General features: G+C 40.3%; 1 non-coding gene across 1 annotated transcript; it reads left to right on the forward strand.

Annotated features, from left to right (window-relative positions):
• The first annotated feature begins 754 nt into the window (after nt 1-754).
• Nucleotides 755-863, forward strand: LOC120110947. Its single transcript, XR_005512069.1, has one exon. It is a non-coding gene; the product is annotated as a small nucleolar RNA R71 (small nucleolar RNA).
• The last annotated feature ends 21,088 nt before the right edge of the window (nt 864-21,951 follow it).

Here is a 21,951-nt window from a genome sequence, read left to right on the forward strand (position 1 = left end):
GGGTTGAGCTGGAAGCTTACCCTTCTCTTGGGTACTTAGGACGGTAGTCAATATTGACAATTGGTTCCTTATGTCTTCAAAATTTCGAGTATTTTGAGCATTGATATTAGCTTGACCTTGTAGAAAAGTTTGTATGGATTGCAAGGTATCCTCGATATTTGGCTTTTGAGAAGGTGATGGTGCATAAGTAGGATGTGCAGGTGGAGGAGCTGAATGGTGTGACTGTTGAGGATGATCGTTTCTCCACCTAAAGTTTGGATGATTCTTCCAACCAGGGTTATAGGTATTCGAGTATGGATCGTTATAAGGCTTTTGGTAGGAGTTCATAGCATTTGCTTGATCGTGCAAGACTTCTTTGAATGCCGGTATGGTGGGACAATCAGTAGTAGTATGACCCGACATATCGCAGATACCACAACACTCGTTTCTAAGCTCTATAGTCTTGACAGGTTCAACCTTCCTAAGCTCAATTTCTTCTACCTTCCTAGTGAGGGCTGCCATTTTAGCATGAAGATCATCCTCAGTTCTAAGGTTGTAAAGGCCTCCCTGTACAGAGCTAGTAGGCTTAGGCAAAGACTTATTGTTTCTATCCCCGTTATCCCAAAGTTGGGCAGTCTCAGCAAGGGAATCCAAATACTCCCATGCCTCATCAGGTTGTTTTTCTAAAAATCTACCATTGCACATAGTCCCTACAAATTGTTTCAACTGTGGAGATAAACCTTCATAAAAGAAGCTAATGGTTCTCCAAGTTTCGAATCCGTGATGAGGGCATGAGAGAAGAAGGTCTTTAAATCTTTCCCAACATTCATAAAATGTTTCATTATCTTTTTGTTGAAAATTGCTGATATGTCTTTTCAAAAAGTTAGTCCTTTGTGTGGGGAAGAACTTCTTTAAAAATTCTCTCTGCATATCTTGCCAATTTCTTATTGATCTAGGTCGCAAAGAGTTTAGCCATGTTTTGGCCTTATCCTTTAGAGAGAAAGGAAACAATGTCAACTTGAGGACATCCTCGGTGACATTTGGCACTCTAAATGTAATGCTCAGTTCTTCAAAATCCTTTAAATGAAGATACGGACTCTCGGACTCTAACCCGTGGAACTTGGGCAGCAATTGGATTACCCCGGGTTTGATGTCAAAATGTCCTACATTATCAGGAAAAATTATGCATGAAGGCTGACTAGTCCTAGCCGGTTGTAGGTATTGTCTTAGAGTCATAACATGGGGTTCTCGTTCTCGATTGTGGTGACTCCCCGCATCTTCATTTAAATCAGCCATCTCACAAGGTGTGAGATACTGCGAAGGAATTTCAGGGGTATGTCCTAAGGGATGATCTAAAGTTGTACGACTTAATCGACCGGTGTCGTCCCTATTCCACTTTAGCATGCAAAATATTTTCCTCCTTTTTTTTCTTTTTCTTTTTTTTAAAAAAAATAAAAGAAAATAAAAAATAAATATAAGTACCAACTAAAGTTACCCTAAAACGATATCCTAAAACAAAAATTTTATTCACAATCAAACATGCAACAAAACATTACACCTCAATTTCTAATGTTTTTCTTAAATTTCTAAACAGCTCCTAACTGGTTTGAAGAGGACACCTAAGCCTCCAATCCGGTCTAATGAACCGAGTTGACCAGGTAAGCTCCCAGGTAAGTGGAGGGGTCACGATGCGTTCGCAAAGGTCCCACTTAAAACCCACTTGCCTCGAACAGATGAACTGTCTCCCTTATAGGGACAAAGCTTGCCTAGACATCAACTAAGCCACAGAGCGAAATTGGTGCAACTTTCGGTGGTCTTCGTCCTATTGAGCTCGAATGTCCTTAGGGGCCAACGTCTAGTTGATTTTAGTTAAGCTTGGGACATTTATGCACTGGGGTGATTTTTGGGCTAAGGACGAGTGATGAAATCCCGACCTTATCTTTTTAAATGGGTTCAGCCCTTAGAATATTTTATGCTGATGCCTTATACTATATGCAACAATCAAGATATTTTTTTTAATATTTTATGACATGACATTAAATTTCATTGAATAGGTGATCAAGCAAATTATTTATTTATTTTTTTTAAAAAATTTTATGAGTTGAAGTCTGAAATTTGAATTCTGAAATTTGAAATTTGAAATTTAAAATTTTAGGTTTTTTTTTTTTAGTTTTGAATAATCACCCTTGATCTTTTCTTAAAGTTTTTTTTTTTTAATCAATTTTCAATTAGCAACAAGGGTTGATGAGATATAATAACAATAAAATTCTGATTCTAAAAAAAATTAAATGCAGAAAATTCAAAGTAAAAAGCAGCAAGGTTTTATATTAATCTAATGGTCTTAAAAGTCTCAGAATGTCAATCAGACCGTTCAGATTATTGAACAATGCGTCTGGCACTAGCTGACCAAACTTGAGTCAAATCAGACGGCTAATTTCTATGATATCAGAGTTTGATGCAAACTGTGCAGGGAATTAAAAATAGTAGAAAAGATGCAATTTTTTTTTTTTCAAAAGAAAAATACTAACTACTAAGGTAAAAATTAAATCTAAAATTATACTAATAACTCAGCCGTTCCCCGGCAACGGCGCCAAAAACTTGGTGCAAAAATAAAATTGCTCTCCCAAGTGCAGGAGAATCGCACAAGTAGTATACTCGGAAGTCCGAGGTCGAATCCTCAGGGAACGAAATATGGATTATTAGCGTAACTTTTAGATGTAATTTTTTTTTAGTTGATTTATAGAAATGAAAAGCAAAGAATAATATGTGATTAAACAACGTTCAAGAATATAGAGATGGCTAGGGATCCGGAATCCTCCTTGACAATATTACTTTCAATAAATAAACTCGGCGATTCTTGATTAAGGATTAATATGATAAAATAGTTCTAATCATGAAGTATACAATCTGAAAACATGAATTAAACATCCAAGTATTTATCGTACCGGTTACGTCTACGACAAATCAAGCATCGAAATAATTCATGCATCAATATATATAAACCATGCAAGATCTATCAAATAAATAAATATGCAAGAACCCAAAACATACAAATGGATATAAAACAATTAGATTTAAAGTTCAGAGTGTACTTGATGAAAGCAACATGACAAGGATTCATCCATCACCCTTTGCTAAAGGATTTAGCAAGACATTACAAACATCAACATCCCTCCCTTTTCTCTCTCTCTATTTTTTTTTTCTTCTTTTTATTTTCGGAAACAGGGCATCCCCTGTTTCCCTTTCTCTCTTTTTTTTTCGTTTGAAACCAAGGGGCCGGCTCCTCTGTTTTCGTCGATGAGAGCTGCCGTTCTTCCTCCGATCCGAGCCTTTTATAATCTCTCCCTCCAAGGATCTTCGGAATGCGCTGGAGATCAATGCTTTAGAGGCAAACGGCTGGATCTCGGGCGCGTGAGGCTGAAGCGTTGGAGGAGCTGATCTCGGCTGGATCCGGTGCCTAGAACGGACGCGATGGAGGAGGCGGACGGCTGGGCGGTGATCTTGGCTGCTGCGGCGCTTCACGGGATCGGGGCTGATCGAGGACTGCTAGGAGGTTGCCGAGATGAGGATTGAACGACTGGGAGGCGCTGATCGCGGACTGCTGACGGATGCCGGAGGTGATCGTGGACCACTGTGGAGGAGGTGGATGCTTGGGAGAAGAGGATCGGACGCCGTGGATGGGGCTAGGGCGCTGGATACGGGAGCTAGGATCATGGAAGAATCAGTGGAGGAGGCGGATGGCTGCGTGGGAGATGATCGCGGGATGATAGGCTGCACACGAATGCTGGGAGGATTTTGGAGAAATTGGATGTGGGAGATGCGTGACACGGTGGAGACGGGATGCTGAGGGGTTGATTCCTAATCCGGAAATTGAAGGATAAAAGTGGAAGGGAGTTGTAGCACGCCTAATCTGAAAGCTGGGATGATGAAGAATAGATGGATGTGTGGGATGGTAGGCATGCTACTATGAGCTGCACGGACCGTTGGATCCTCCCGGATAATGAATCTAACTCCTTTGGTTGCTGTTCCATTAGACTGGATTTGGTCTGCTGATGCTCCTTTTGGTATGCAAATGGGGCTGACCCTATGTGCTCAGCTATTGACCTGCGGCGATGCATCTTTATAGACCCAATGCGCATTTAAACTCTGATCTGTGCCAAATAAAAAATATGAAATTAATGCAGCTCTTTTATCATTATTTGTTGGAAATAATATTAATTTAAGCTGCGTGTAGATCGCACTTTTGTGCTCTCATCAATAGGTTTGGATGGAAAGATAGAGACCTATAAGGCAAGGCTAGTAGCGAAAGGGTATAGTCAACGCGAGGCATTGACTATCAGGAGACCTTTTCACCTGTAGCCATGTTGAAATCCATCCGAACATTGCTTGCCATTGCAGCATTTCATGATTATAAAATTTGGTAGATGGATGTGAAAACTGCTTTTCTAAATGGATATCTTAATGAAGATATATATGGAGCAGCTTTTGGGTTTCACTTCCAGTGATGGAGATCACAAGGTCTGCAAGCTGTAAAGGTCCATTTATGGACTAAAGCAAGCATCTCAGAGTTGGAACACTTGTTTCAATGATGCAATTAAAATGTTTGATTTCATCAAAAATGAAGAGGAACCGTGTGTTTACAAGAAGGTTAGTGGGAGTGCTGTCGTGTTTCTCGTATTGTACGTAGATGACATTCTCCTGATTGGGAATGATATTCCCATGCTAACCTCGGTCAAGGTCTGGTTGTCAAAAGAGTTCTTCATGAAAGACCTTGGGGAAGCATCCTATATTTTGGGGATTAAGGTCTATAGAGATAGATCTAAAAGGATGCTTGGCCTATCACAGAAGATGTACATAGAAGAGGTGCTGAAGAGGGTCAGCATGGAAAACTCCAAGAGGGGTCTCTTACCCCTAAGGCATGGAATTCATCTCTCCAAGAAGATGTGCCCCAACACATCTGAAGAAATTCAACGCATGAGCAAGATCCCTTATACATCGGCAATAGGAAGCCTCATGTATGAAATGCTGTGTACACGACCTGATATAGCCCTTACTGTGAGTGTCACTAGCAGATATCAGTCGAATCCAGGTGAAGAGCACTGGACAGCTGTGAAGAATATTCTTAAGTACTTAAGAAGAACTAAAGATTTATTCTTGGTCTATAGAGGAATATCAGAGTTAAAGGTAGAAGGGTACACAGATTCAGACTTCATGACTGATATCGATGATAGAAAGTCAACATCTGGATATGTGTTCTTGTGCAATGGTGGTACGGTAAATTGAAAAAGTTCTAAACAACCGATCATTGCTGATTCTACTATGGAAGCTGAATATATCGCCGCCTCTGAAGCTACTAAAGAAGGCTTCTGGTTCAAGAAATTCATTGCGAAATTGGATGTAATATCATCGGATGCCATAACACTCTATTGCAATAATAATGGCGCCATAGCTCTTGCTAAGGAGCCAAGGTCTCATCAGAAGTCCAAGCATATGGAGCGGCGCTTCCACCTCATACGCGACTATGTTGAGAAGAAGCATATCGAGGTGCAGAGAGTAGACTCCGCGGACAACATTGCAGACCTGTTCACTAAGCAGCTGAGTCAGCAAAAGACTGAAACCTACCTTGAGAAGATGGGACTTAGATATATGACTAATTGGCTTTAGTACAAGTGAGAGATTGTTAGATGTATGCCCTAGAAGCCAATCTGGCTGATACATTGTTAATTCTAGGATATAATTTTGTACTTGACTATTTATTATTGAATAAATAAAAGGCATCTTTTTCATTCATATTGTTTATGTGTCTATGAATCGTCCAAGAATTAATAAGATGATGATACATATTCTTAAGAGTAAGAAATTTGAGCCATGTATCATTGGTGATTAATTTCTAAATGCTCATGATCGATGGATCATCGCGAGGACGGTGATCGATCCAATGAGATCAGTGCACACACTACTTTTCTTGAGGATGGACGAGACTTGAGTCCACGGTGTGGAGACACTGAAGTAGTAGTGCAGGTGCTTGTTAAAGAACAAGGGTACTGAGCGTGACCAAGACAAGAAGTCACTTGGATGTCTATCCACTCGTCAGTGACTTGCTTGATGTTGCAGTAGTGTGGCTGGTCCTTTGACCTGCGGTACTTCGGCTACTCACAGTGAGGTTATTGTAGTTTGACTGCACGTATACATGATCTCTAGACATACGGGTCCATGCAGTGTAGATTGGCTGCAATAGGTTCACTATAGGAGTAAGGTATGCACCTATATGGAATCTATCGACCTTGGTAGATAAGGAGAGATCCTATGTGATTTATAAGACTGAGTTCGTAAGACCTCGGTCGGGGCAGTAAAAACAGTGGAGAAAGAGTTTTCCACTCTCGAACTTAAGTCGAATAAATCTTGACATATGACAGATGATGGGATTTGACGAGTTGTCCATGACCTCCGTCCTGTAGGGATCCACGATAGTAGGACTGTATCACACAATAACTGCACCTAGAGATTCATTATTCCATTCTGTTGGGTAGTCACTACATGCTGCTAGGTGTCACTGGTGGATGGTGAGACCACAGGAAATATCTCGATGGTCGATAAATCCTAATGAGTTGGGTTGGAATCGTTCCAACCCATTAGGGTCACACACATTAGAGGCATTGACCGATCCGATGGTTGAATCGTGATTATGAATCACAAGTAATCAATTCGATTGATGATCAATTTGTTGGGAACCCGCCCATGCCGCTGATATTTCAAAACAAAAATCAGATGGCAGCGGAAAGGGGGCATGTGCGGGATTGACGTTCATCGCATGAACGTTGTTTCGAGACCTTTCGTAATTAGGTAAGAATTAAAACTTTTAAAACTAATAGAAAGATCAGATCTTCACCTTGCACGGGTAGATGATCACCGCAAATCTGAATTCGTGATTTTGGAAGAGGGTTCGCTTGAAGCCGTTCAAACGTCCGGCCTCTACGGGTATCCACACGAAGCAGGATCCGATCCAAGCTCTCTATCTCATCGGGGTGCTAGCTCCCTTGCAGAGATAGCTTTGATGGCTGATGTCCTCCCTCTCAATCAACTCTTGATTGTGCTTGGAAGGAGGAAGAAGAAGGATGAAGAAGAGGAAGAAGATGAGCCCCTACGCAGCCTTCTGCTGTTCCTTGCGTTGGATGAAGGAAGGGAAGGGAAGGAGGCCGCCAACACTTGGAGAGCTTTTCCCTTGCTTGCGGCTGAGAACACCAAGGAAAGGAGAGGGCCACGGCTTGGAGGAAGAGAGGTTTCAATGCCCTAGGGTGCCAGCCTCATAGTCCCTCTTATAGCCATCAAGGGCTCCTCCAAAGTTGGAGCCCTAGATAACTTTCCAAAGAGAGAAGGGGGGCGCCGGCCCCTCTCTTCATGCCGCACACAAGGAGAGGAGGAGGGGCGTGATCCCTCCTTCTTGTGATGCCCTAATCCTCTTCCAAAGAGGATTGGGTGCCTCTCTTATGGTTTAATCCCAATCCAATTAGGATTAGCCAATTGGGTTCAATCTATGCTAGTCCTAATCCAACTAGGACTTGAATGAACCATGACTCAATTGAACTCTTCAATCCTAATCCAATTAGGAGTCATGTTGATTCATTAGATTATTAATTAATTTAGACTTAAGGAATCCTAATCCAATTAGGATTTGTTTAATTTTAGTCCTAATCCAATTAGGACTCTATTTGAATCCGAAGTCCTAATCTAATTAGGATTTCTAGGAATCCTACTCCAAGTAGGAATCCTATTTTAATTCAAAATTCCTAATCTCATTAGGATTGTAGGAATCCTATTTCAAGTAGGAATCCCAGTCCTACTCCAACTAGGATTCCCAGTCCTAATCCAATTAGGATTCTAGGAATCCTACCCGAAGTAGGACTCTTGTTTCAAGTCCAATTAATTAATTCCCTTGGTTCCTTCTTCAACTTCTTTATCAATCAAATTGATTACTTGTGATTCTTAATCACGATTTCAACCATCGGATCGGTCAATACTTCTAGTGTGTGTGACCCCATAGGTTCTATTCTGACTGGTAGTGAGATATATTGTGATCTCTATCTCAATATCATTGAAAACTCCTTTCAATGGGTTGGAACGATTCCAACTCAACTCATTAGGGTTTATCGATCATCGAGATAATCCCTGTGAGTCCCACCATCCACCAGTGACACCTAGCAGCATGTAGTGGCTACCCAGTAGAATGGAATGATGAACCTCTAGGTGTAGTTAACATGTGATACAGTCCTACTATCGTGGATCCCTACAGGACGGAGGTCATGGACAACTCGTCAAACCCCATCGTCTGTCATATGTCAAGATTTATTCGACTCGAGTTCGATAGTGGAAAACTCTTTCTCCACTTTATATTACTGCCCTGGCCAAGGTCTTAGAACTCAGTCTAACAAATCACATAGGATCTCTCCTCTTCTATCAAGGTCGATAGATTCCTTGTAGGTGCATACCCTACTCCTACAGTGAACCTACTGCAGCCAATCTACACTGCATGGACCCATATGGCTAGAGACCATGTATGTGTGCAGTCAAACTACAATAACCTCACTGTGAGTAGCCGAAACACCGCAGGTCAAAGGACCAGTCACACTATTGCAACATCAAGCAAGTCACTGACGAGTGGATAGACATCCAAGTGACTTCTTGTCTTGGTCACGCTCAGTACCCTTGTTCTCTAACAAGCACCTGCACTATCACTTCAGTGTCCCTACACTGTGGACTCAAGTCTCGTCCATCCAGAAGGAAAGTGATCTGTGCACTGATCGGATCGATCACCGTCCTCGTGATGATCCATTGATCAGGAGCATTTAGAAATTAATCACCAATGATACATGGCTCAAATTCTCAACTCTTGAGAATATGTATCATCATCTTATTAATTCCTTGGACGATTCATAGACACATAAACAATATGAATGAAAAGATGCCTTTTATTTATTCAATAATAAATAGTCAAGTACAAAATTATGTCCCCAGAATCAACAATGTGTCAGCCAAATTGGCTTCTAGGGCATACATCTAACAATCTCCTACTTGCACTAAAGCCAATTGGTCATATATCTTAGGCCCATCTTCTCAAGGTGGGCTTCTGTCTTTTGCTGACTCAGCTGCTTAGTGAACGGGTCCGCCACGTTATCCGCGGAGTCTACTCTCTGGACCTCTACATATTTCTTCTCAACATAGTCGCGTATGAGATGGAAGCGCCGCTCTATATGCTTAGACTTCTGATGAGACCTTGGCTCCTTAGCAAGGGCTATGGCGCCATTATTATCGCAGTAGAGTCTTATGGCATCTGATGTCATCACGTCCAACTCTGCAATGAATTTCTTGAACCAGAAGCCTTCCTTAGCAGCTTCAGAGGCGGCGATGTATTCAGCTTCCATAGTAGAATCAGCAATGATTGGTTGTTTAGAACTCTTCCAATTCACCGTACCACCATTGCATAAGAACACATATCCAGATGTTGACTTCCTGTCATCGACATCAGTCATGAAGTCTGAATCTGTGTACCCTTCTACCTTTAACTCTGATGATCCTCCAAAGACCAAGAATAAATCTTTAGTTCTTCTCAAGTACTTAAGAATATTCTTCACAGCTGTCCAGTGTTCTTCACCTGGATTCGACTGATATCTGCTTGTGACACTCACAGCAAGAGCTATATCAGGTCGTGTACACAGCATGGCATACATGAGGCTTCCTATTGCCGATGCATAGGGTATCTTGCTCATGCGTTGAATCTCTTCAGATGTGTTGGGGCACATCTTCTTGGAGAGATGAATTCCATGCCTTAGGGGTAAGAGACCCCTCTTGGAGTTTTCCATGCTGAACCTCTTCAGCACCTCCTCTATGTACATTTTCTGTGACAGGCCAAGCATCCTTTTAGATCTATCTCTATAGACCTTTATTCCCAAAATATAGGATGCTTCCCCAAGATCTTTCATGGAGAATTCTTTTGACAACCAGACCTTGACCGAGGTTAGCATGGGAATATCATTCCCAATCAGGAGAATGTCATCTACGTACAGTACGAGAAAAACGACAGCACTCCCACTAACCTTTTTGTAAACACACGGTTCCTCTTCATTTTTGATGAAATCAAACGTTTTGATTGCGTCATCGAAACGAGTGTTCCAACTCCGAGATGCTTGCTTTAGTCCATAGATGGACCTTTGCAGCTTGCAGACCTTGTGATCTCCATCACTGGAAGTGAAACCCAAAGGCTGTTCCATATAGATATCTTCATCAAGATATCCATTCAGGAAAGCAGTTTTCACATCCATCTGCCAGATTTCATAATCATGAAATGCTGCAATGGCAAGCAATGTTCGGATGGATTTTAGCATGGCTACAGGTGAAAAGGTCTCCTGATAGTCAATGCCTTCGCGCTGACTATACCCTTTCGCCACAAGCCTTGCCTTATAGGTCTCTACCTCTCCATCCGAACCTATCTTCCTTTTGTAGATCCATTTGTATCCAATAGGTACAATACCTTCTGGTGGATCTACTAAGGTCCAGACTTGGTTGGAATGCATGGAGTCTAACTCTGACTTCATAGCTTCCAGCCATTTCTCGGAATCGATATCAGATATCGCCTCGTTGTAGGTTTTGGGATCCTGTATGTGATCCCTATCTCCCACTAGGAACATTTCCTCGGTATCCTCTTCTAGTATACCTAAGTATCTATCGGGAGGATGGGAGACCCTACTAGATCTACGAGGTGGTCGAGGGACATCGTGTACTGGCTCTTTATGAATGGGTTCAATAGGATCCATGACTCGTTGCTTTTCAGAGACTTTCTCTTCAAGCTCAATTTTCCTCCCACTGCCTTTATCAAGGATAAACTGATTTTCCAAGAAGATGGCATGACGGCTCACAAACACATTGTGATCCTCTGAGACGTAAAAATTGTATCCTAATGACTCTTTAGGATATCCTATAAAACGAGCACTTATGGTCCTAGCCTCTAACTTGTCCGCCTGTAGTCGCTTGACGTGGGCCGGACATCCCCAAATCTTGAGATGACCCAGACTTGGTTTCTTACCATGCCATATCTCATACGGTGTGGTAGGAACGGATTTAGAGGGAACTCTATTCAATAAATAAATCGCTGTGAGTAAGGCATCTCCCCAAAGGAACATAGATAAATCAGTGAAGCTCATCATGGACCTGACCATATCCAATAGGGTCCGATTCCTCCTCTCTGACACCCCGTTGAGTTGAGGTGTACCCGGAGGTGTCCATTGTGAGACTATGCCGTTTTCTTTGAGATAGTCTCGGAATTCTCCACTAAGGTATTCTCCTCCTCGATCTGATCGAAGAGCCTTAAGAAGTTTTGCAGTTTGTTTTTCTACTTCATTCTTGAACTCTTTGAACTTTTCAAAAGACTCAGACTTGTGTCTCATAAGATACACATACCCATACCGCGAATAATCATCGGTAAAGGTAATGAAGTAAGAATAACGTCCCCTGGCTAGCACATCGAATGGGCCACATACATCTGTATGTACTAGGGTAAGTATTTCAGTGGTCCTCTCCCCATGTCCTACAAAGGGCAGTCTAGCCATTTTTCCTTGAAGACAGGACTCGCAAACTGGATATGACTCGGAAGTCAATGAGCCGAGAAGCCCATCTTTATCCATTTTGTTCATCCTATCCTCTCCAATATGGCCAAGTCTGAGGTGGCACAAATATCTTTGGTTTATCTCATCTCTGGATCTTTTGGATCCTTTGGCACTCACATCTTGCTCGGTAACATTCACAGATACATCCATATGTAAATGATAGAGACTGTCAATCATGAAACCACGTGCGACTATTTTATTTCTCAAATAAATAGAACAGCAGTCTTTGTTAAATGTAAAAACATGACCTTCCTGTGCTAGACATGAAACAGAAATCAAATTTCTGCTAGCAACAGGTACATAATAGCAGTCTCTAAGTATTAAACTAAATCCAGACGGTAGTCGCAGATGGTAGGTGCCCATAGCCACAGCAGCAACTTTTGCCCCGTTGCCAACCCGAAGGGTTACCGCACCTTCCGCCAGCCTTCTACTTTCCTTTAGACCCTGCATGGTAGTGCACAAATGAGCACTAGAACCAGAATCTATAACCCAACTAGAAGTAGAAGAAACCGTTAGATTAGTTTCAATTATGAGCAAGTCTATACCTTCTGAAGGTGTGTCACCTTTCTTGTTCTTCAGGCTCTCGAGGTATGAAGGACAGTTTCTCTTCCAGTGGCCTTCGACATTGCAGTGGAAACATTTTCCTTTGTCATTAGCCTTTTTCTTTTGAACTTCCTTCTTTGGCTTCTTGTCTTTCTTCTGCTTCTTTGCAGGCTTCTTTTTCTTCCAAGTAGACTTTCTCTTGGAACCAGAAGTCAACTCAGCAGCAAGGACATTGCCCCTTGAACCTTTTAAGGCTCCCTCAGCAGTTACCAACATGTTGATTAGTTCAGTCTTAGTGCATTCAATCTTATTCATGTGGTAGTTTACTATAAACTGACCAAATGAATCAGGAAGTGACTGTAGGATCAAATCCACTTGTAATTCCTTGTGCATGTCCATACCAAGCTTCTCAAGCTCCTCTAGGTCCTTGATCATGGTCAGACCGTGATCATGGACAGACTGCCCTTCGCGCATTTTCGCTTTGAAAAGTCTCTTGGACACTTCAAAACGAGCTGTGCGACTTTGCTCACCATACAACTCTTGCAGGTGTGCTAGTATGTCCCTAGCAGTCTTCATACTTTCATACTGGCATTGGAGTTCATTAGACATGGATGCCATCATATAGCATTTTACTCTAATGTCATCATCCAACCACTTTTTATGCAACTCACGCTGAACATCAGTAGGACGTGCTGGTAGTGTGGGGATATCTGAATCGAGTATGTAGCCTATTTTCTCACAGTCCAAAACAATTTTGAGATTTCTAAGCCAGTCTTTGTAATTGGTTCCGGTCAGTCGGTTGGTCTCAAGAATACGGGTCAGAGGGTTTGAAGCCGACATTGTATCTGCAGAGAGTAAAGATTCTAGTTAGACTATTTGTACTTGATCCTAATCTGTTCTAAGGTCTTTTAGAACAAATGTGACTCCCACTATTTTCTCGAATCCCTTACACTCCCCTGGTAGGGAAACGGAAATCCCACACGACTAGGGTTTCTAATGGGTACTGCGATCCCACCGATTTACATGCCACCTCACCTAACAGTTATTGGTGACACATAGATGGATGAGTGTACAACTCTTGTACAATGCTTCTCAAGCATGTTGCAGTGCAACTTGGTCTCTAAGCCATGAAGACCTCACCTAACAGTTATTGGTCCCATTTCTTAGTTAAGTCAGACCCACCGTATAACCGTAGGAATAAAGTCGTCATTGGGTCCTCACCTAACAGTTATTGGTGCCCAACCCCACCTTTACCCTACAACATCTCATGTCTATAGAGAGGTCCAGCCCCCCGATGCAACTTGACCACTGTGTCCAGCCGAGACAAATCAACATCAGAAAGGCCTTAGCAGCTCTACTACAGTGGAAGACCTATTGACTTAATATTGGTTAATCAGGTCTTAGTGTTTGCAACTTGAGCCCTTCATAAGAGGTAATCGAACAATTGGCCAGGTAAGCAGGTGGGAGGCTCCCCTTACTCAGAGAGTAAGGTCCTAATTAAGTAACCACCTTTCATGCTTTCCTAGACACCAATTAGATCAATTAATCTAATATGACTTGCTCATGTCGGTTCACTCTCGACTTGATTGAGGAGGTTTTGATTTAGGTCTCAATTGGGTTTGCTACATCACATGTAAACCTATCTACCCGACTCGCATTCACATCTCATGCAAACGGTACATCACAGGCAGTTATAATCGCAGCATCAAATAAAGTTAAACTTTAAATAGGTGATGATCATGGATTCTAATTAGGTCGTATTACAAGCACATGCACATCAATCGATCAAGTGGTCTTCAACTCTTGAATTGGTTCTAAGCCTCCTTGATTCGATCCTTGATCAACTCTTGATCCCATCGCCATCAACCGCTTAGATCACCTTTCATCTCATGCCTTTGCTTCAACTTGATCGTTGATGTACATCACATCACAGAAATACAACCAGATGTAAAATAAAAATAAAAATAAATTACATCTCCTTTTAGGAGGCACGCAGGCCTCTCAAAACATCAAATAAGATGCATGCAAGCATCTGAAAAATTACATGACATCGCAGATCACATCGTAGGTCATTACATTTGATACCAAAAGGGTTTGAATCCTATGATCATCACCGTATGCAACAATTATAATTTTCAGATCTGAAAACTAACTGATTATATCATGACATAGGTCGCTGATCATGCTAATCATGATTCTAAACTTTGTAATCCCATTAACAATGCAATTAGAATCATCTTTTTATCACATAAAAATCAGCATGCAAAAATCAGCACCCCTGAAAAATCTGCATGCAGAATTTTTCAGCATGCATGATCATTCAATTTTCAGATCTAATAAGCCTTTAGATATTTAATTCTTACCTTAATCTACGAAGCCTAGGCTCTGATACCACTGTTGGGAACCCGCCCATGCCGCTGATATTTCAAAACAAAAATCAGATGGCAGCGGAAAGGGGGCATGTGCGGGATTGACATTCATCGCATGAACGTTGTTTCGAGACCTTTCGTAATTAGGTAAGAATTAAAACTTTTAAAACTAATAGGAAGATCAGATCTTCACCTTGCGCGGGTAGATGATCACCGCAAATCTGAATTCGTGGTTTTGGAAGAGGGTTCGCTTGAAGCCGTTCAAACGTCCGGCCTCTACGGGTATCCACACGAAGCAGGATCCGATCCAAGCTCTCTATCTCACCGAGGTGCTAGCTCCCTTGCAGAGATAGCTTTGATGGCTGATGTCCTCCCTCTCAATCAACTCTTGATTGTGCTTGGAAGGAGGAAGAAGAAGGATGAAGAAGAGGAAGAAGATGAGCCCCTACGCAGCCTTCTGCTGTTCCTTGCGTTGGATGAAGGAAGGGAAGGGAAGGAGGCCGCCAACACTTGGAGAGCTTTTCCCTTGCTTGCGGCTGAGAACACCAAGGAAAGGAGAGGGCCACGGCTTGGAGGAAGAGAGGTTTCAATGCCCTAGGGTGCCGGCCTCATAGTCCCTCTTATAGCCATCAAGGGCTCCTCCAAAGTTGGAGCCCTAGATAACTTTCCAAAGAGAGAAGGGGGGCGCCGGCCCCTCTCTTCATGCCGCACACAAGGAGAGGAGGAGGGGCGTGATCCCTCCTTCTTGTGATGCCCTAATCCTCTTCCAAAGAGGATTGGGTGCCTCTCTTATGGTTTAATCCCAATCCAATTAGGATTAGCCAATTGGGTTCAATCTATGCTAGTCCTAATCCAACTAGGACTTGAATGAACCATGACTCAATTGAACTCTTCAATCCTAATCCAATTAGGAGTCATGTTGATTCATTAGATTATTAATTAATTTAGACTTAAGGAATCCTAATCCAATTAGGATTTGTTTAATTTTAGTCCTAATCCAATTAGGACTCTATTTGAATCCGAAGTCCTAATCTAATTAGGATTTCTAGGAATCCTACTCCAAGTAGGAATCCTATTTTAATTCAAAATTCCTAATCTCATTAGGATTGTAGGAATCCTATTCTAAGTAGAAATCCCAGTCCTACTCCAACTAGGATTCCCAGTCCTAATCCAATTAGGATTCTAGGAATCCTACCCGAAGTAGGACTCTTGTTTCAAGTCCAATTAATTAATTCCCTTGGTTCCTTCTTCAACTTCTTTATCAATCAAATTGATTACTTGTGATTCTTAATCACGATTTCAACCATCGGATCGGTCAATACTTCTAGTGTGTGTGACCCCATAGGTTCTATTCTGACTGGTAGTGAGATATATTGTGACCTCTATCTCAATATCATTGAAAACTCCTTTCAATGGGTTGGAACGATTCCAACTCAGCTCATTAGGGTTTATCGATCATCGAGATAATCCCTGTGAGTCCCACCATCCACCAGTGACACCTAGCAGCATGTAGTGGCTACCCAGTAGAATGGAATGATGAACCTCTAGGTGCAGTTAACATGTGATACAGTCCTACTATCGTGGATCCCTACAGGACGGAGGTCATGGACAACTCGTCAAACCCCATCGTCTGTCATATGTCAAGATTTATTCGACTCGAGTTCGATAGTGGAAAACTCTTTCTCCACTTTATATTACTGCCCTGGCCAAGGTCTTAGAACTCAGTCTAACAAATCACATAGGATCTCTCCTCTTCTATCAAGGTCGATAGATTCCTTGTAGGTGCATACCCTACTCCTACAGTGAACCTACTGCAGCCAATCTACACTGCATGGACCCATATGGCTAGAGACCATGTATGTGTGCAGTCAAACTACAATAACCTCACTGTGAGTAGCCGAAGCATCGCAGGTCAAAGGACCAGTCACACTATTGCAACATCAAGCAAGTCACTGACGAGTGGATAGACATCCAAGTGACTTCTTGTCTTGGTCACGCTCAGTACCCTTGTTCTCTAACAAGCATGTTGCCCAAGGTGACAACCCAAGAGGGGGGGGTGAATTGGGTCTTTTAAAACCTTTTAAACTACTTCTAATCTTTTAGATTAATTATGCTAAGTTGTATGGATGCTTAGTGAAGCTTAACCTTAGCAAGAGTATGATTCTAATCTAATCAACTATTAAGCAGTGGGTTCAATAAAAGATTAGTCTAATTTTGCCCTAGTATGCTATTGAATTTAATGATTGAGTAAATTGATTATGCTTGCAACTAAAGGATGCACGAAGAAGAGTTAAGCAAGCTTAATATCTAAGTAAGTGAGTGAGGAGGTCAGTCAACAAAGAGCATCACAAACACAACAAAAATATAGTGGTTCGGTGCACCCCAGCACCTACATCCACTCCCCAAGACCTCTTGGGAATTTCACTATAATCCTACCGATTACAGCCGGTTGTTTTACAAGCTCACAACCCAACTTGTTGTTTTACGAGCGCACAACGAACTCGGTCGGTTTTCCCAGGCTCACCGACTAGAACCACTCCGATTGTTTTCCCGGGCTCACAATCAAACCCTTACACGTTGGTTTTACCCTCGGCTCACCAACAAACCTAAACCCCGTTGGTTTTCCCTTTGGCTCACCAACAAACCTTACACCGTTGGTTTTCCCTTTGGCTCACCAACAAACCTTTACCCCTTGATTCAATCCCGTGATTGAATCAAGTTACAAGATATTATAACAAAGTTTAAGATAAATCAAAGCTTCTTAAACAAGCAAATATAACACTATAAGCAAATAGAGTAAAGTGAAGTCCTCAAACGAGTTTGGAAGAGGAAGGAGCTCGACTTCTTCTTTACTTGACCCTCTTCTGATTTGGCACGAAGTGGAGGATCACTGAGGCAGCACACGGATGGAGAGGAAGCTTTGGGATTCACTTGGATGCTCTTCTTCCCTCTATTTCACTTTGAATGGCCCTTTTGTGCTTTTGGGAGATTTCCCTTGTAATCTGTTTGGAATCTCTTCCCTAAAAGTTCTCTCCCACTTCCATGCCTTCTCCCCTAGCTCTTCTCTTGATTTTATAGCTTTAGATGGCGTGGAAACAAGAATATAGCCGTTAGAGACAAGAAAAAGAGCCGTTGGACACAGTCTGCATTTCCTGACAATGTTACCGTTGGGATCGGAGTCGACTCGCGCGATCAGGAGTCGACTCGCCTGTTGCAGGAGTCGGCTCGTGCTTTACTGGAGACGACTCGGCTACTGTTCCAAATTTGAATTAAAGTGCATGCCTTGACTGGGAGTCGACTCGACTTAACCCGGAGTCGACTCGCCAACATCTGGAGCTGACTTGGCATCTTCGGAGTCGGCTCATCCCATGAATCCAGAGGACATACTTTCTGATTTTCTTCCTCGAGTCGACTCGGATTCTCTTGGAGTCGACTCGGCTCTCAGAGCCCGAAAACTGATCCTCTGCATTTTTGGGGTCGCGCTGCCTTGGAGTCGACTCGAACTGTCTGGGAGTCGACTCGAATCTCAGAGGCAGTAACTTGGTTTTCTGTCTGTTGATGGTCGCGGAGTCTCGGAGTCGACTCGTGCAATGCGGGAGTCGACTCGAATCTCAGAGTCCCAAAAATGCTCTCTGACTTTTTCCTTGTGTTCCGCTGAGAGTCGACTCTTGCTTTCTTTGGAGTCGACCTACCAACCATCGGAGTCGACTCGCGTTCCACTGGAGTCGACTCGAATCTCAGACCCGAAAACTGCTCTCTGACTTTTCTGCCTGTGACTCCTAGGAGTCGACTCATACTTCTCCGGAGTCGACTCATACTTCTCCGGAGTCGACTCGAATTCCACTGGAGTCGACTCGAAGACTGTTCTTTTGAATTTTTCTTTTGATTTTACTCCTCCAATTTGAATCCTTTGAACTTTAAACTTTGGGCCAATAAATTGTAGCTTTCTTCCAACTTGAGAGCTTTGGAGGCCTTCTTGTGTTCTCCCAACTTGCTATGTTCCTTGCAAAATAAATATCTTTCTCCTTGCAACATAAGCATTAGTATCTATACTTCAAGGTTTTGTGATCATCAAAATCAATTTATGAATCAATCTTTGGGTCATCAATCTCCCCCTTTTTGATGATGACAAAACTTGGAGTATATGCAATATAAAAGATATTGATTTCTAGAAGTAATACATAGCTAAGTTGCATGAAGTAGAAAACATATATATTTAAAAACATACTTCATGATAATGCTTTAGATTTAATCAGCTTAACACAATCAACATATTTAAATTTTAAGCTGATTTGTATTCAATTCAAAGTAATAAAGCATTCTGAGTATATAGCATATACTTAGATATTTCTCCCCCTTTTTGACAACATCAAAAAGATAGTGAAACATTAAGTACACAGATCAGAGCAGAACACATCGAGTGTGAATTCAAGAGGTTTTTTAATTTGATACCACAGATAGTTTTCTAATCAAGTGTAGGTGGAATCTTCCTTAGGTTAATTCAAGAAGTACCACAAATGATAGTCAAGGAAAAATATGAGTGGAAATCTAACCTCTCTTCACTAAGTATGAAAGCTTGTTCATTTAAGACCTTTTGCCCAATCTATTAAGTATTTTATCAACCATGAGAGCAATTTAATTAATTTTCTTAATGACTTCAAAGTTCTTTTATGATAATAGGAGCATTGTGGCACAAATATCAAAATATACATTCATGCAATTTTTGATACATCTTAGAGCTCTTTTAAAGACTTTCTTTTATTTCTTTAGAAAATAAGCACAATTTGATACATAAAATAATGAATTTGCACAAAATTGAAGTTCCAAAAAGCAAGCCAATTTGAGCTCATTAGTGAAGTTCCAAAAATAGATTTTCTAAGAGATACTCAAGAATATTTAACACATTATTCTCCCCCTTTTTCATTAAATTAGAGGCTCTTAAGATTTGCAGTTTGGTTCAAGAGTGATGCATGAGATATACTAACCAAATAACACGCCTCAAGGTGTATCATACAGATTTTCAGATTTAAATTTCAGATGATACATATTGGAGAGTATTAGAATCACTTTTCATTTAGTGTTCTTTCTCTCTCCTTTAGTTATAGATTTATGCGATTAAGTTCCATAAGATCTTTCCTTCTGAAATTTTCTTTCTCCCCCTCAAATGATCATTCCATTTAAGAGTTTAGAATCCTAAGATAATGTTCAATAAGATTGTCAATCTCAAAAATATATTTCAGCTTATTTTCATAAGACTCAAGGTTTGAGATAAGACAACCTTTATAGAACTCATCTCAAGGAAATTAAAACATGTCTTGCAATATAAGGAGGTTCATCAAAATCAATCCATAAAATTCAAAGTATGTATCAAAATAAAGTGTCTTTGGGATAGGATACTGAATATCTAAAGCTCCCCCTCAAAAGATGCATTCTTCTTTAATCATTTTAAATTGTTGAATTTCAGATTTTAGTAATAAACGTGAATAACACTGAAATTCTGTAATATCGAGAATGTAGAGTGATCTAGAATTATTCAGAATTTATAGTAATCACTCTTTCTAATCCTTTAAGAACAAGTTATGCTTTCTCCTAATCTTAGAGAAAATGTATAAAAGTATTAATCATAAAATGATTCAATTGAAGCTCAGTTTTTTTCAAACGCATTTACATTTTCTTTCTTTTAGAGTCATTTGAGTGAGGTGAAATGTTTCTAGCTTTAAGATCATTCACTCTATTGATGGAAGTCTTCAATAATGTAGAAGAGAAAAATATATAGATGATCATTGAGGTATATATATTTATAGAACTCAATTTCTTAATCATAGTTTTTTTCAGCAATGTATACATGAGGCACAATAAATATATTTTTTTTTATATCAAAATAGAATCATATATTTAGAAATTTTTGTTTGCAATCAAGATCATCGAAAGACACATCATTTGAACCAATATTAGTATACTTTGAAGATAAGAAATGATATGTTTCGGATGCGTATCGGAGCAATCATCAAAGGCATCAAAATTAATTCTGTTTTTCTTAAAGTAAGACTTTATTTTAAAAATCACATTTAGTTTAAGCTTTTATACAAAATCAGATTCGGAATTACATAGGATTTTCAATCATACTTTGAGATATGTATCTTCCACATTATAGCTCATCTTAAATGATTACGATTGAAAATACATATTTCAAACATATAAGAGCATATTCAGAATCTTTGTATTAAATGTTGAGTTTTGGTACGAATTTGAACATTATATACCAAATTTAGGCAAGTTGAAGGATAAAACAAAATCAATTTATTTTCCCTAAATAGAGATGTTCTTCTCTTCTCCTTTCTACAATTTTATTTAGCTTTCAGATTTTAACAATGATTGTGAATGACAAATCTGAAATTTCTTTTCAATAAAACTAGACAAAAGATGTTATGTAGCAATTCAAACATTCAATCAAATTGTCCAAGTATGAAACATTACAAAATATTGAGAATCCATAAATCAAGACATCATTCCATATGCAAAATATACCATGTGTTAAGTCATGCATTAAAATACTAAGTACAAGAATGTCAAGGATCAAAATCAATTCTTTTCAAATAAACTCCCCCTATTTAAATATAATCTTGCAATAATTTCATCCTTAAAGTGTGTTTTCAAGTGATTAAAAATTTGACTTAATTCTACTTTCATTTACTTTGTTTTTCATTTATAACTTTCTTATGCTCTATACTCTATTTGCTCCCTATCCGGTGGAGTTGGGAAGGGGCACGAGGTACTACCACTAGCCTCCCTCTTGTGCCGTCCCTAATATGCCCTACACCGAATAGTTGGGTCAAATAGTGCCGGGTACTACCACTAGCCTCCCCATTGGCACCATCCCTATGATGAGCAATATAGAAAATTTATAAAGTTCACTTCAAACTATTCCTGTTTAAGTGTAATTAATTACGAATTTTATCCCTTCCAAATGTGCCGAATATATTATGCTTGTTTTGCTTTTCCTTAAGATTGGGGTATTTGCCTCTACTTGGATTTTACTTCTCTTGAATAATATCCATTTTCTTTTCTTTATCTCTCTCTCTTTTTGTTATTCTCAAGTAATTTACACGAAAGAGCAGAATAAAGAATTTATCTTGTGTATCATTTATATGTGTATCATGCAAACAACATTTTCATTATGCTCATGGATTCATAACTTCTCATAAGTTATTTTACATCAAAATTTTAAGCATATACTTGTGTATTTCATGGTTATGACATATGCAAAGATATATTCTAGTTTTGGCAAACCATGAAACACTCTCTAAAAGTACAATTCAATCAATTATAGACATGATATCAAAAATTAATAATTAAAGACTTTAATCATGTCGTAATAAGACTTAAGTTATTGACTTTGCTCA

This window comes from Phoenix dactylifera, chromosome 5, assembly GCF_009389715.1.
Source record: "Phoenix dactylifera cultivar Barhee BC4 chromosome 5, palm_55x_up_171113_PBpolish2nd_filt_p, whole genome shotgun sequence".
Lineage (NCBI taxonomy): Eukaryota > Viridiplantae > Streptophyta > Magnoliopsida > Arecales > Arecaceae > Phoenix > Phoenix dactylifera.